The sequence below is a fragment of the Choloepus didactylus genome, chromosome 5, assembly GCF_015220235.1.
Source record: "Choloepus didactylus isolate mChoDid1 chromosome 5, mChoDid1.pri, whole genome shotgun sequence".
Lineage (NCBI taxonomy): Eukaryota > Metazoa > Chordata > Mammalia > Pilosa > Megalonychidae > Choloepus > Choloepus didactylus.
This window is the reverse complement of record NC_051311.1, coordinates 67404726-67420141: the sequence shown is the minus strand read 5'-3', so window position 1 is coordinate 67420141 and position 15416 is coordinate 67404726. Positions and strand designations below refer to the sequence as shown.

The 15416-nt window shown below is 35.6% G+C and overlaps 1 long non-coding RNA gene across 1 annotated transcript; it reads right to left on the bottom strand.

Moving 5' to 3' along the window:
* Window positions 1-385: 385 nt before the first annotated feature.
* On the bottom strand, window positions 386-9341 carry LOC119534707. The gene is made up of 3 exons (XR_005217106.1): window positions 9248-9341; window positions 4952-5090; window positions 386-475 (listed from the first exon to the last, which is right to left on the bottom strand). It is a non-coding gene; the product is annotated as an uncharacterized LOC119534707 (long non-coding RNA).
* Window positions 9342-15416: the final 6075 nt, after the last annotated feature.

Here is a 15416-nt window from a genome sequence, read left to right as displayed (position 1 = left end):
AGGGTTAATTCCCTTTCTTGTTTTACACTATTTTCAACTAGGTCAAACTTCTACTTTTCTTTATATTTTTGCCACCACACCAGTCATAAAATCAACTCTACTGCTGCTATCTGCTGCTATCTGCCAATTCATGACATCTCTGATATTTGTAGTAGCAGCAGAAGGCAGGTTTTCAAACATTCCTGGGGAGGGGGTGAGAATTTTTAACCACATTTATATTGTTTGGGGAAGAATATCACCATTTCTCTACTAAATCATGTACATGAGATAGTTGAGTATAAACCCACCTGTTAGATTGTCTGATCAAAAGAATCCAGTACTTAGAGTTTAGGGAGTGAATTGAGAGCTTTATTTGTAGCCTTATTTCTAAAGCTGTGTTAATTATGAGGTTCTTTCTTGAGGGATTGGCTGACTTGTTGATGCTGGGAAAGTGGCTGAAGAAAATGGTTTTCATTAACTTCTGATCCAGCTATTTCTGAAACGGAATTAAGATAATATTCTTTAGTGTATTTTATTTCTTTTGGCACCTGGAAATTTCTCTGAAGCAGCACCCAGGTAAAAAGCAAATACATGATCTTTGTTTAATTTTTCCAACTCAGATAAACATTCCAAATGCACACAAGTTTGTTGAAGGATGCTAAAAACAATATCTAAGTCATAAATTAATATATTGATATGTTTTTAACACCTAAAGTAACTATTTTTTTAGACAAAATCAGTTATATTTTAGTATATATTCCTAATGATAAGGAGAGTGATTTTTATTGTAATTTGGTGAGGTCAGATTAAGTGATATTTTCTGGTATCTTTCACTAGTTCACATTTGCTTTGAAGTGTGAGTATACTTTTATATTTGCTATGTTTGTGGGAAATATCAACAGCAATCATTAATCTAATATAATTTGTGTAGCCCTACTTTTTACTGCTTTACATTTCACTCTTCAGCTCATTCACATCTGCTAATACATACTTTGCACTTCCTACCTTTTCCATATTCTTTCCCACAAAGTGTGACATTTTTGGACAGACAAATATAATGGCACACAATTGAGATGGTATATAATAATCCGTATTTTGATAATGTATTAGAAATGCATCATGTTGTTGAAGTGGAGAGTATTGTAATCTTAATAAAAGAATAAAAACTGGCTTGATATGTATGTTTGCAAATGTTTATTTAGGGCATGGCATTTAACACAATCTTGTATATTGTAGAACGTAGTTAGCACAGATATGTAAAAGATGTTGAAATAAAATATATAGAAATTACTGTGGAAAATAATTTTTGATAAGGTGTTAGGAATGTAAGTATATTTAATGATGTTAACATTATGTCACTCTCCTGAAATAATAGATATTTCTTTTCTATCATTCACCTGACTTATTTTGTCAAGTGTAAGGTTCATGAAGGACAATGACTAAGGAAAAGTAAGATATATTTATAAAGACAAATTAAACCAGGCTTTCCCCAGTGCAATTCTATTAATATATTCTAGACCTAGTATTAGATTTTCTTAGCAATAATCTGGATAGGTTCTGTATTTTTTAATTACATTGCTTGGTGGGATTTTAATCATTGTATAGTTTAATGTACAATTTTCCAAAATATTGAAGTCATGACTTCCAGGAAAATATAAAATAGACATGTTAAATATTTTATTTAACTTATTGAAAGGATTAGTAAGATGTTATGACTGGTTCAAAGATCATTTAAGAAGTTAGGGTATTTATAGGCAATTTATCAAAGAAAGTTTAGGATAAGTTTGCTGAGTTGGATATAAAACTATTTAATATTCAGCAGGTCATATATCTGTTTTTACCAGACAGGAACTATTTACATCTTTATTGTACAAAAATCTAGAAATTAACAAGTAACTTTATTAAATTTGAGAACTTTAAACAATATAAGTAATAAAATGAACTAAGCACATTCACCTCAAGAATCCTTGGGTGGCCTTTCTTGCTGGTATAACCCATATTATTTGCCTTATTTCCAAATTTTCAACAATTTTTCTGATATATAATACATATACAACTTATCTTAATATAATAGAATTTTTCCCACCTAAGCCAAATAGAGTTTTTCCCACTTAAGAAACATTGCCAGGAGGGGGAAAATTATCCCCCTAATTCAAGTGCCAGTCTACTGGCTATTAAATACCAAAAAGGAAGAAATGTGCTTTCAAGAGGTGCAAAGAACTGTGGGCATTTATGCTTCAAGTAATGTGATGAAATTGACTATAACTAATAGAGTGTGAAATAGCCTCCCAAGGAACATAATGAAGTCCTAAAGAAAACAGCTTAAAACAGGAGTGGATGGAGGTCTTGAAAATACTAGCAAGGGAAATCACTGCATTGGAAGGTGATTTTTAAGTTGTTACAAAATGCCTCTAATTTTGTTATTTTCATCCCATGACTGGCCATGTGTCATCTTAGTGTTGATTCACTTAATTTACACATACTTTGGAAAACAGGATGGAACCAGAGAATCCAATGCTTATGACTGTAAATACCAATAAAGGAGAGCAAATATTTGTTACTTAGATAGATGGTGTTGTCTGGGGAAAATTGCTAGGCTGGTATTCCTAACAGATCTCAACGCTAATTTTCTGCCTTATTGATATTCTAGTCACATGTCCTTGTTAAACATACGGGATGGCCTGATGGTTCTGTGATGTGGATGGTTACTCCTGAGGGTCTTCATTACGATCCTAGACTACTTCAAGAACCAATGGAGTTAGTTGGAATCAAAATGGATTTCTGTTTTGCAGAAATACATTCCATTAATGAAGAGAGATAAACTGCATATTTTAATAAACACAGTAATGATAAATAGAAGGAAATTCCTAAGGGTTTAAATAAAAATTGAAAATTTTTAGTAGAGGAAGACTTCTTTATATTTATTACCAGTACTTCACTAATCTTTCACTCAAAGGATGATTTCTGGCATTCATCAGTATCTTCTAAAAAATAAATGCTATCTTCAGATCACTTCATCATCCTAAAATCTAAGGCCTCAAATTCATTATGTTATACTTGTTTATCTCCCAAACATGAGTTTGATAAATATTAGCTACATTTTTTCTTAGAGGTATTTTAAACATGAAAAATGAACATAAATAAACATACAAGAGTAGCATCAAATTTTATGGTCAATGAATTTTCCTAGATTGTCTACATTCAATTCTTTTGACCACTGACATTGCAGTATTTTATTAATTCAAGAAAGTTGGACCTATTGCTTAGTTTTTCTGTTTTCCAGGTTTGATCTTTCAATTAAAACTGAATTATGAGGATATTAACACATGCACAGCCATTCGAATTTATACGGTATTTAAACTCATTCATTTTTGAGGGAATTTTTTTTTTATCATATAAAGGGAACGTTTTCCCTAAGTGCAAACACTCCTGTATAACTTTCCTAATAATACTAACTAAATTAAGGCATATGGATACATTGTTTGGAAGTGTTTTACTATTTAGAAAGAAGGATCCACCATAAAAATACTTCCTTGCCCTTAAAAATGACTATGTTGTTTACATATTTAAAAACTCAAAAGAAATTACCTTGCTGTAATTTCAAAATTTTGTATTCTAGACTGATAAGAAGATGTAGATATTTACATTTTATCTGTCTACGCAAACATAGACACTTAATATATTCACTTTTGTTTTATTTGTTAAAGTATGAAATCCAATGCATCTTTTGTGAAAAATATAGGCATTTTTTCACATTTAATAGGTCTTCCTATTATTGATATACTTATAGCTTACTATAGTTAATCACAAAATATATCTAAGCAATTTCAAAAATTCATAATTATAACTACATGAAATATGACTAACCTGAGATGATTCACCAAGGAGATGACTAAATTGAGCCTGTAATGATGCTAAAAATATTTTGGAAAATTGGTTACATACACATATACATGTAACCAATTTTGAATTATAAATAATTATCATTTAAAATTTAAAAGAACAATACCTAAATCCCCAAAGAATCTCATGTACATTATAAACTAATTGTCTGTGAAAGCTTATCTTAAAAAATTTAACAGAATGAAAGTAGTTTCAGAAGTGCAATACTTTAAATAAATCATTGGAATAATGGATTATTTTCATCTCCATTTGTAAACTATTTGTTGTAATTAAAAGCAAATCTATAGAATAGTTGTCAAACAGATTTTAATGGTTAGGGAGAATCTTAAAACCAGAGTCTCACTAGAGAAGTGTATAAAGCAAACATTCCTCTATAGCATCAATGTTAGATCAGTAGTATATGGTTGACCATCATTAATAATTGAATAAGGTGCTATTTGAACATGTGCTTTAGTTTAAAATAGAATTGGAATGGTATTTTCTTGACTAGATTTTGTTTCTGAAGCCAACAAATTATGTGTGTTTCATCATGAGTGAAACAGTTTAGGATGAATAAAGTTCTATGTATTGTCGATGAATGATTTTGTATGTAGGCTTTGGAGTTGAAATGTGGATAACACTATCATTCCACATGCGTGTTTTGAGCATCTAATATGTGTACTGTATAGCAAGAGGGACCACAAGAACTAGAAAAGGAAACAAGATCTCTGTTTTGTATAGAGTGTATTTGGCATAAATGTAAATGAAATAGCCAGAAATTCTATAATGACAAATGATAAAATAAGTTCATTAGTACATTATTGAATGCAAAATACAAAATGTGGATGTGTAAGTTGAGAATAAACAAAGTTACATGTAACCATCTTTATTATCCATATTTTTCGAAGATTTAATAGTCTTGAATATTTTTCTATTATAATCTATAGGACAGAATAGTCTACAGTAGAAGAATGTGTATATTAAAAAGGGATGAAACCATTATGGTATTTGCCTAGAAACCATGTTGATGCATTAAAACTCAGGCTCCCAAAAAATTAATTTTAAGGGTTAACATCACCAATGTATGTACCTGAAGGCATCTGTTTTTTTCTTGACCTGAAGGAAATGTAGTTCCTTTTAACTTCCCCAAATTGCAGATGCTTCAAAAAGCAGGATTCATGGACAAAAATGTGGAGGAAAGCAAAGATTTGTAATGAAGGGAGATCAACCTAAAATGGCATAAGACATTTTTACTTCCATTATTAAGTTTTATGGGTGATCTTCTGTGTGCATAATACCAGGCTTGGTGCTTTGGTTCTATGGCAACGTCACAGGCCCTCTTTGGGCTGGACCCTCAAAATGGGTCTCCTGTCCAGTGTCGTTTGCACCAAAGAATGAACCCAACCAAGTTCAGTAAAGCAAAGTAGCACTTTATTCTTTGGCCAAAGAATGGAGAAGGGTGGACTCATGTCCTGAAGGCCCTTTCTCCCTGAAGGGAGGTGGACATGATTCTTTTTTTATAGGGGGTCTTGGATCATGCATGCAGGTGGTTGGTGCAAGTGGGTAAGGGAATTTCCAAAGCATTGGTTTTGAACATGCACAGTCACTTGTCAGGCTAGAACATATTTCTACATACATCATATGTTCAGAAAATGGCATCTAGATCCCATCCAGAGGTGGAGATTTTACTATTATAATGAGCAAAGGTGAAGTAAGGTCAGATTTGGGACTTAATGCACATGCTCCTGGAAAGGGGCTTCCATGGCTCTGACAAGGCAGGAAGTTGTGGTCAGCATCAAAATGGGGTTTTGCTTTTTCTTTGGCTGGTGACCTTGTGATTCAGTACAGGGTGAAGGAGCAATGGCTGCAGGAATTGGAATTTTTAATAGTTTAGCTTCTTTGCAAGTGTCTGCAGTTACATTTTTTTGAAAATAAGCACAATTCAAACAGAAGTTAGATGGATGCTTTTGTGAGCAACCTTCCGCATCAGATTTCATCTTGGTGACAGCAAGAGATCTCTGACTTTCAGAAGCTTTCAGATTACTTGAGAAACTAAAGAGTAGGTGCAATGTCTAATTTCCTTCTAACCTACTTATATGATTTAATCATAGAAAGTATTTAACTTCAGGGCCTTAAAAACAGGAAAGTAGTTCTCTTTAATGGGAATATGTACCAAGAAAAAATATAGAAATTGTGCCAATTACTCTTGAGCTATTCTCTCACCCTTGATCCTGAAGAAAACTCTCTTTTAGGTACTGCAGTTTTTATCTTGGGGATGGATGTGATATCAATAGCTTCTTCTGAGTTATTGCATGGCTGCAAAGGTTCCTTCTTTTCCTATTCCAGTGTGGAATAGGATTAGGCCAAGGGAGGAAGATTGTGTTTGAGGATGGAATCCTAACAAGAGTGAGTAATAATACTTTCCTGCTGCAGTCTCAAAGCACACATGCACATGTGTTTTTCTTCAGAGAGAGAGTTTTTAAACACTTATTAAACATTATTAGCAAAATGTTGCCCCGACTCTTATCCATCAAAAGAAACCAGATTCTTATTGATCCCTCTCTGCAAAGTTCTTACTTTTGGAAAGGCAGGTTTATTTTTGGAAAGGAGGGCTATTTTCCTAATTAGACCATCATTTTATCTCTGCACTACTTGACTAGCCTTCTCATTTGTCTTTTTTATGTATTCTCTACATAACAGCAAGAGTAATCTTTCTAAAACATGCCATGATACTTGTCTAATTAAAGTCTTTCAATACCTTCTCATTGCACTGAGAATAAAATCAGAAATCTTTACCAAAGCCTCTCAAACTGCATGATCTTCTCACACTCAGCTTTCTGTAACTCTCCGTGTCTTGCTCATCATGCTCTATCCACACTGGCCACGTTTTCCATCTCAAGTCTTTCCATTTACTCCTTCTGGCTTCAGTGTTTTGTTTCCAGCTGTCCAGACTGATTCTTCCTCTTTCAGACTCATTTCAAATATCATGTGTTCAAAGATGCCTTTTGTGATCATCCTGACTCAAATCAGACTACCAATTACTCTCTATCACTTCATTTCTCCTTCTTTATTTATTTCACAGTGCATATCATGGTTTATAATTAAACTGATTATTTTTAGATCCACTTATATGCTTTTTATCAATATCCTACAGTAGGACATAAGTTCCATGAGCTCAGACTTGCTGCCTCTCTTTTTTACGCTGTAATCCCATTATACTAACTATGGATGAGTAGGTACTAAATGATTGCTGGAAGAAAGGAAGAGAGGAAGGAAAGAATGGAAAAAAAGGTAGGAGGGAGGGAAGGAAGGAAGGAATATCCAGGCAGAAGAAAAGAGCTCTTACTCTATCTAGCTCTACTTCTTTTCTTACTGATCAAGTTCAATAAAACAGATTGGTATTTTTGTTAGGGCATGCTGAGCTGTGAGAGAAGGGTGCCTACTCCGTTTCTGTGTTCCTGCAAAAGAAAGTTTTATTCTACTCATTTCTACAGGTTTTTATAGCATACAAGGTAGTCTTCTACATGACTGTTTTCAGGTATTTCAGGGAGGGTATATTTTTTCTAAAGCCATAAGGTGTGTTTACATGTCTTTAATCTCAAGGGACAATTTCTCTGGGGCTAGATGGAAAACAGAAGGAGCAGGAGACAGGAGCACGGAAGGAGCCCAGCAAGGAGCCCAGTGACTATCCCCTTATCTAAATCGCTGCCTGCCTTCAGACATGCAAAGCTTTTGGCCTTTTCCCAGCTTGGCGCCCACCTTCAGGCATCCGGAGCTTGGAAAGTGGCCCCGCTGTATAGTCTGTCAAGCCAGGGGAACTTCTATGTTTCCACATCTCCCCCCTTTTTATTATGATTACAATTTGGTGTAGTGACATAAAACTCATTCATAGGGATATCGTAGGGGATCTGGGAACAGGTGCCACGTCTTCTTAGGCTGGTCCATCTGCACTGGAGTTAGCTTTGGGAGGTATCTTCTTTGCACAGTTGTTATAGCTCAGCATTGTTGGTCCTCTGGGAAACAGGATGGTGGGCTTCAGGGTTCCATTGGGCTGTTTTTTGACAGATAATCTTTTAAAAATAACTGAGATTATAATTAGCAGTATTACATTGTTGTTTGATGTTATGCACCTTAGTAACCAAAAGAAGGTTAGAAGTTTTTAATTTTTATAACATTGTTTAAACATCTTTTTGCAATTTATAATACTGTATGAATTTAACCATTTTTTAGTAGTTTATTTATTTATTTTTTTAAGGTGAAAGAATAAATTCTTTGTAGCTGTTGGGAATAAAAAGATGTTTTTTAGGATTTGATCTTGAGAAAGTAAAATGGTAAAAGTTATTAGGTTTGAAATAGTATATATATATTTTTTATTTAGTTAAAGTTAAGGAAAAGACTTAGCTCCTTTAAAAGTGAGAAGACAATATTTTTAAACAACCAAGGATATGATAAACTTAACATATGTTGAGTGCAAGAAGTTATTTTGATAAAAGAGACTTTTTGCATCCTATACTGATTACTTAGAAAAACACTTCTATAACCTTTATCAAGAGATAACACCTTAATAATTTAAGGAACTCTTTTGTTAATAAAAACAGCAGGAGACAGTAACATGAGAAGCTTGTAGTATGGTGAGGAAAGTTTATATTTTGTGAATTATTAGGCACATACCCACAACATTGAATATTAATTACTGCTTTGGGTGGTGGTTAAAATATTTAATGCTATTTTGTTTTATAAAAGCACTTTTTTTCTTTAAGTTGCGAGGTTTTATTGTTAAGCAGTGTTATTACTAGTTTTTACCTTTTTTTAACTTTGACCACAGAAATAATTGTTTTCACAAACTTTTTACAGCTTTTTGTATTTATTTTTCAACCTTGACTATAGAAATAAATTTTTTACTCTACAAACCTTCTACAACTTTTTGTATTTATCTAGGCTTCATCCCACATTTTTATCTATCCAGGCTTCATTCCACATTTCTTAGTTATTTGGGACAAAGCTACTTTCCTTTTCCCCTTAATTTGAAAAACATTCTTTATACCTTCTATACAACATATATTACCACCAAAGTTAAACTTGTTAGAATGATGCTAAATATTTAAAACAGAACATTCTTTATATAGAGAGTTAAAGTTCTTATTATTAGGTTCCTTAGTAGAGATATTATTTTATGACACTGGTTTTTCACACAAATGCAAACTGTGCAAACTGCACAAAATGTAAAAGGAGAACTACAAATTTGGGGTTATAATTAGTGGGGCTGAAACTCACTGAGTTTGCACGCACAACTCTTGGATTAACTTAATTAGCTCTACTACACAATAGACTAATTGAAACAAAAGAAAGCAAAGTGAACACAATAAACAAAAAATTACACACTTACCCAGCACAGGGAAAGTGAATTGCAAAGCTACCTTAACTCAGGTGCGTTTGGTGTTTGTCTATGGCAGGCACTTTCACTTGGACTTCCCAGTTCCCGTACTCTAGGAAAAATTTCTGGGCAACTGGTTAAGCATAATGGGGTAAACAAAATTTTTGGCTAATGCTGCCTTGTGAAGACAGCGTTGCAAAACTGGTGCGGCACTTTTAGGGAGGGAAGGCAGTGGTGGTGGCGATAAAGGAGGGAAGGCTATAGACGTTTCCCCACCACCTTTATCAGCTGGCGGTATAGGGGCTGAGGGCTTGGGAGGTGGGAGATCTTTATCCGAGAGAGTGACGGTCTCTTTCTCAGGTACCTTAGTTTCCAAAGCCTCAGTTTCGGCCATATGAAGAGGGGCCAGGGCAGTGCGAATAAGAGCCCATGTAGTAAACGTTTTAGAGGAAACTTTTTGTCCTTGCTCACAGTGGCATTTTAAATTTCATCCAATGCTCTCCCACACATCTAAGTCTAACATGCCTTCCTCAGGAAACCAAGGGTTATTTTGAACAACATTATGCAATAAAGAGTATAAATTATCTTTTGAAACAGAAGCTCCACTAGCCTTCAGCAGCCGTTGTAAAATTAACACATACCGGCGCTGGGGAACACTGAGAGACTGACCCATATCGTTGAGTGGCTGAAACTTCTGACCCACCGTGAGACAACTCGCTTGTACTTACTGCGCAGCTTCCAAGCATCGTGGTCAGGATTGGTGAGCCTCACACGGGGTGCCAATTGTGAAAGAAGGGAGCCTACTCCATCCTCTGTGTTCATGCAAAAGAAAGTTTTATTCTACTCATTTCTACAGGTTTTTATAGCATACAAGGTAGTCTTCTATGTGACTGTTTTCAGGTATTTCAGGGAGGGTACTTTTTTTTTAAAGCCATAAGGTGTGTTTACATGTCTTTAATCTCAAGGGATAATTTCTTTGGGGCTAGATGGGAAACAGCAGGAGCAGGAGACAGGAGCATGGAAGGAGCCCAGCAAGGAGCCCAGCGACTGTTCCCTTATCTAAATCGCTGCCTGCCTTCAGACAAGCAAAGCTTTTGGCTTTTTCCCAGCTTGGTGCCTGCCTACAGGCATTCAGAGCTTGGAAAGTGGCCCTGCTGGTATAGTCTGTCAAGCCAGGGGACCTTCCGTGTCTCCACACTGAGCAATGTTAAATATTTGTTATTTTGTGGTACACTTGTAGCCAAAATATTTCCCCTGTTCTGAAGTTTATTGCTAATAATCTGAACATTTGTAAGTCATTTACCTTTATTTAGGGGAAAAGAACTATCTACAGGGAAAAACCTCATGCAGAGGCTATTGGAAGAGTTAAGGTTTTCCTTAATAATGAATTGGGACCAATACGCTTTCCAAATGGTAACTAGAAGGGTAATGGATCCTAGAAACGTAGTGATCCTCATTCTCCATAAAACAGATTGAACCAGTTAAATTATTTTTTCATCCTCCTTGCTGGTCTAAAAATATATAATATTGGCAGAATCTTTTGGCAAAGGGAAATGTATGTTAGCTCTTTCCCCACTGGTACTTTTCCTAGTAGGCCTTTTTCATCTACACATGGATTTGTGCCCAGGGATAAATGCAGATGCATGAAGCATCATGTGCTTTTTTCCTCCAGTCCTGGGTCCTATGTACAGGCAACAACATCCCTTCAATTTCCTTGTAACTTTTAAGTCAAGGATGGGGGAGCCAGTGTCCCAGCCACATCCTCTTTCCATATACAGTAACTTACATGTGTGAGGGAGATCACTGGAGAGGTAATCTTTCCTAAGACATCTAATGATGAACTTCTTATGATCTCTTTGGAGGTCTATATTTACTTCCCATCCATGCATAAAAAATCAAACATATCTAACATTACTTGGTCAAAAAGTAATTTTTGAAGAAAATTTCACCTAAATATCACGGGAATACTGGATATGTGGGGTTTAATGTACTTAATGAAAATTATAACCTTTTCAACTCTTCCTGTGTTTCTATATATGTCTCCATATTACAGTAGCTGAGTAGTAATTCAGAAAAATCCAAATGTGCATTTCACCTTTATTATATTAAGTATTAATATGCTCAAACAACCTTCTTCCAACACTGGAAATTTCTTGGAAAAATGTTCAACATGTGGAAAAGATAGAAAATACAGAAGAGCAGTGGGTCTTTGCTTTTTAGAATTTTTGCATGGAGTGAAGACATTTGGGACTATATGAAGAAATTTACAGGTAACACACACCTTCTAAACTTCTATAGCAAAGCCATTGTTGAGAAATATAGTAGAAGCAATGCAATTTCATGTCTGGAATGATTTTAATATATCTGAGTCCTCAAGTCATATTCTGATTATAAGAAACAGTGGATTAGTTGGCATAATTCAGCTAGCTTGTTGCCTGAGTTTATCATTAAGAAGGCAGTATGATGTCACAATATTTTAATCAGTAGCAAGCTTCAGCTTGCTGAAATCCAAAGAGTTAATTCACATTATTTTTCAAGCTGTTGAGCTGTCAAAATTAAGTGAAAGTATCAGAACACTGATTCAGGAGTCAAAAGATCTAACTCTGGCACAAACTGGCTGTGTCATTTTAAGTAAACCAAATAACCTCTCTGGGTCTCTGTTTCTTTAATCTGCAAATAAAAGGGTTGGATCTAATGACCTCTGAAGAAATTCCCTTTCAGCTTTAAAAATGTAATATTTTCTTATTTTCTTTTGCTACTGTCATGGAATAGCCTTTAATTCATGAGGTATATGCTGAAGCATTTAGAGCAGTGTGAACATGACAGCAATTTACTCTCAAATGAAAAAAAAATGTGCATATATACATGTAAGTGTGTATGTGTTTGTGTTTGTGTATGTGTATGTGTATGTGTTTGTGCATGTGTATGTGTATTAAGATTAAAAACATGTTTTTCTGGGGTACATAACTCCAAGCCACCACATACATGTATTTATGTATGTTAAGAGAGAGAGAGTGAGGTCAGTGCAAAACCAAATAAGCCAAAATGTTAACAACTGTTGAATCTAAGTGAAGGGTATACAGTGCATATTATAAGATTTTGAAACGTTTTTAAAGGATTGAAATTAAAAAAATAAAAAAGTAGGAGAAGAAATAAGTAATTCCATCATAAGCACAAGAAGAAATAGCAAAACCGCATAAAAGTGAAACTTTTATTTTGGGTATTAGTGCCAAATACTCCTTAATACAGGAATCTTCTAAAACTTGGAAGTGGGTGCTTGTTTTGATTGCCTACTCTTCACCCCAGTCATGAGAGAGAGGGACCTTTTACCTTAAATAGTGCACAATGGCTGAACACACAATTCCTAACATTGGACAGATGAAATCAAACCAAAGTTTATTAATCACACTTACTCACAGACCAGAGGAGGACGGGGTGTGACACAGAGGGATTGCACTTAAGAAGAGAGTGAGCAAGTAAGGGCTGCAGGAATCAGGTTTAGTAGTAAAAAGTGAGTGGGGTGATTCCTGGTTCCTGTGGGAGTATGTGGTTAGCTCATTTGAATAATTTTGGAGGCTAGCAGTGAAGTGAAACCTCTCAGTTGAGGTCCAGAAGGGGTGCAGCTGGTTTGGCTAATAGGGGAACCAACCAGGTGGGAATTCTTCCCTTTCAGGTGGGTGGTATATCTGGTAAGAAGACAGGAAATCACCCTTTGGGTCCCTGTGAGGCCCGAAGATGTTAAGACAGCACAGGAAATTTTAGGGCTTCAAGATAATGCATCCTTTTCCCTATGAGAGCAAATCCGTATGAAGTGATTTGACTACACTCTGGCAGCTCATATGCATGGAAGAAAAGGGACTAAGCCTGATGACACAGAGGGTCCAGAGCACTACCTTTGACTTTTAAATAAATCATGACTCCAGCTGGACATACAACCCAATTCATGTTATGCAATCAGGTTAGCATTGTCATCTCTTGGGAATGAGTGAGGAAGGAGATGGGAATTAAAGGAGCAGACACAACCTTCTCAAGCAGTAGGGTCAGCATGGATGAATAATCTATTTGTGATGTTAGTGCCACAGGAAATATAGTAGTCTGATGGGTATGCAGTGGATGTGAATATAATTAGACCAGTAGCTTAACTTCATTTCTAGAATTTTCTGCTTTCTACCTAAGCCTATTAGTTTATACTTTTAATACAAAGTCAACTTTAAATTTATATTTGTAACTTCAGCTACTCTAAGAAGTTCAATTCCCATATTAGTTCCCCCTTTATCTTTTATAATAACCTCTAACTTCTTAATATTCCAAATTAGAATTTATTTCTAAAATACATTTCTCAGAAGTTTGAAGCTCTGTTTTGCTGTTGTTGTTGTGAAATTTGGGGGAAAGAATGTCTTTCCCTCTGGCTTAATCTTGTTCAGAAAAAAAGCCATCAGAGACAACTTTATTGGCACACTTTTAATGGGACTCTTTGAAAGTGTGTTGTTTCTGAGACTGATAGACCAGTGATAGATTATAAATGCTTGAATACAAAATTTTGTATTTCTGAAATTGAATAATTTAAAGATCAAATACACAGTTATAATGATCTTAAGCAAAGTTTCAGAGACAATCTATGATATCTTATTATGATAAAATCATTAATGACAACTTCTCAAAGTCTCTGGCGGTGGAGGGTGGGGGTTGGGGGTGGGAGAATGATGAGGTGTTAGATTGGTCCTGTGGAGAGATATCCATCCTAGGATGCAGGGAAGTTGAAGTTTCCACAGTGAGGTTTTGTATCTGTTGTAGTTTGCTAATGTTGCCGGAATGCAGAACACCAGAAATGGACTGGCTTTTATAAAGGGGGTTTATTTGGTTACACAGTTACTGTCTTAAGGCCATAAAGTGTCCAAGGTAACTCATCAACAATCAGGTACCTCCACTGGAGGATGGCCAATGGCATCCAGAAAACCTCTGTTAGCTGGGAAGTCACATGGCTGGCGTCTGCTCCAAGTTCTGGTTTCAGAATGGCTTTCTCCCAGGACATTACTCTCTAGTCCACAGCTACTCTTCAAAATGTCACTCTTGGTTGCTCTTGGGGCATCCTCTCTTAGCTTCTCTGGAGCAAGAGTATGCTTTCAACAGCCATCTTCAAACTGTCTCTCATCTGCAGCTCCTCTCTCAGCTTCTGTGCGTCTTCAAAGTGTCCCTCTGGGCTGTGGCTCCTCTTCAAAATGTCACTCTCAGCTGCACTCTGAGTTCCTTCTGTTTGTCAGCTCATTTATATGGCTCCAGTGCTTTAATTTAGATGTACCCATTCAGGAAATTATCCAATCAGAGTCATCACCCACAGTTAGGTGGGGAACATCTCCACGGAAACATCCTAATCCAAACATTTGAACTTAATTCCCACTAATATATCTGCCCCCACAATATTGCATCAAAGAACATGGTTTTTTCTGGAGGACATAATATATAAAAACCAGTACAGTATCTAAGTACCTGCCCTCAAGAATATTTCAAGAAATAGAGAAAAAGAGTATCAATTATACCAAGACCCATTCCAGGTAAGAGATTGATTCAAAATCCAAAATTTTTGCACTTGGTATGTTGAGAGATTTACTGTCAGCTAAAATCTATACAGGACACTGGAGGAAAGATGATGGAATGATTCTTTTAAAGAGCTGGAATAAAGTTCTGACAGTGGGGGATTCTACATTAGAGAAAGAGGAATAAGCAAGGACATAGCCATCTAAAAGAATATATTAAAACAATCTATGTTAAGAGACTAAATTGCAGAATCAAAGGAAGGAATTGTGTTATGGTGTAGGTCAGGAATGGCCATCTGGTTGTGAAGTTTCATGAGTGTGCAGAGATTACTTAAATTGCCTATAGGCTCTTCAGAGGGTTCCAGGAAGGAGAAGGATTGCAACTGGCTTCCTTGGTTAGTCTTAGACTAAAGATCCATTAGAAACTCATTTGAGATACCAACAGTGTTTTCTCTGAAATCTCTGAACCACAGGAAGTCACAATAATCAAGGCAAATAGTCCAGGTGGACAATACTTCAAATAGATCATCATGTTTGACCCCATAGTCAGCCAGTAACATTTGCAAGCAGGTTTGTTGCCTCAGTTTTACAGATAAAGACATTCAGAGTCAAAGACGTTTAGAGACCTCAGGGCATACAACCACAAG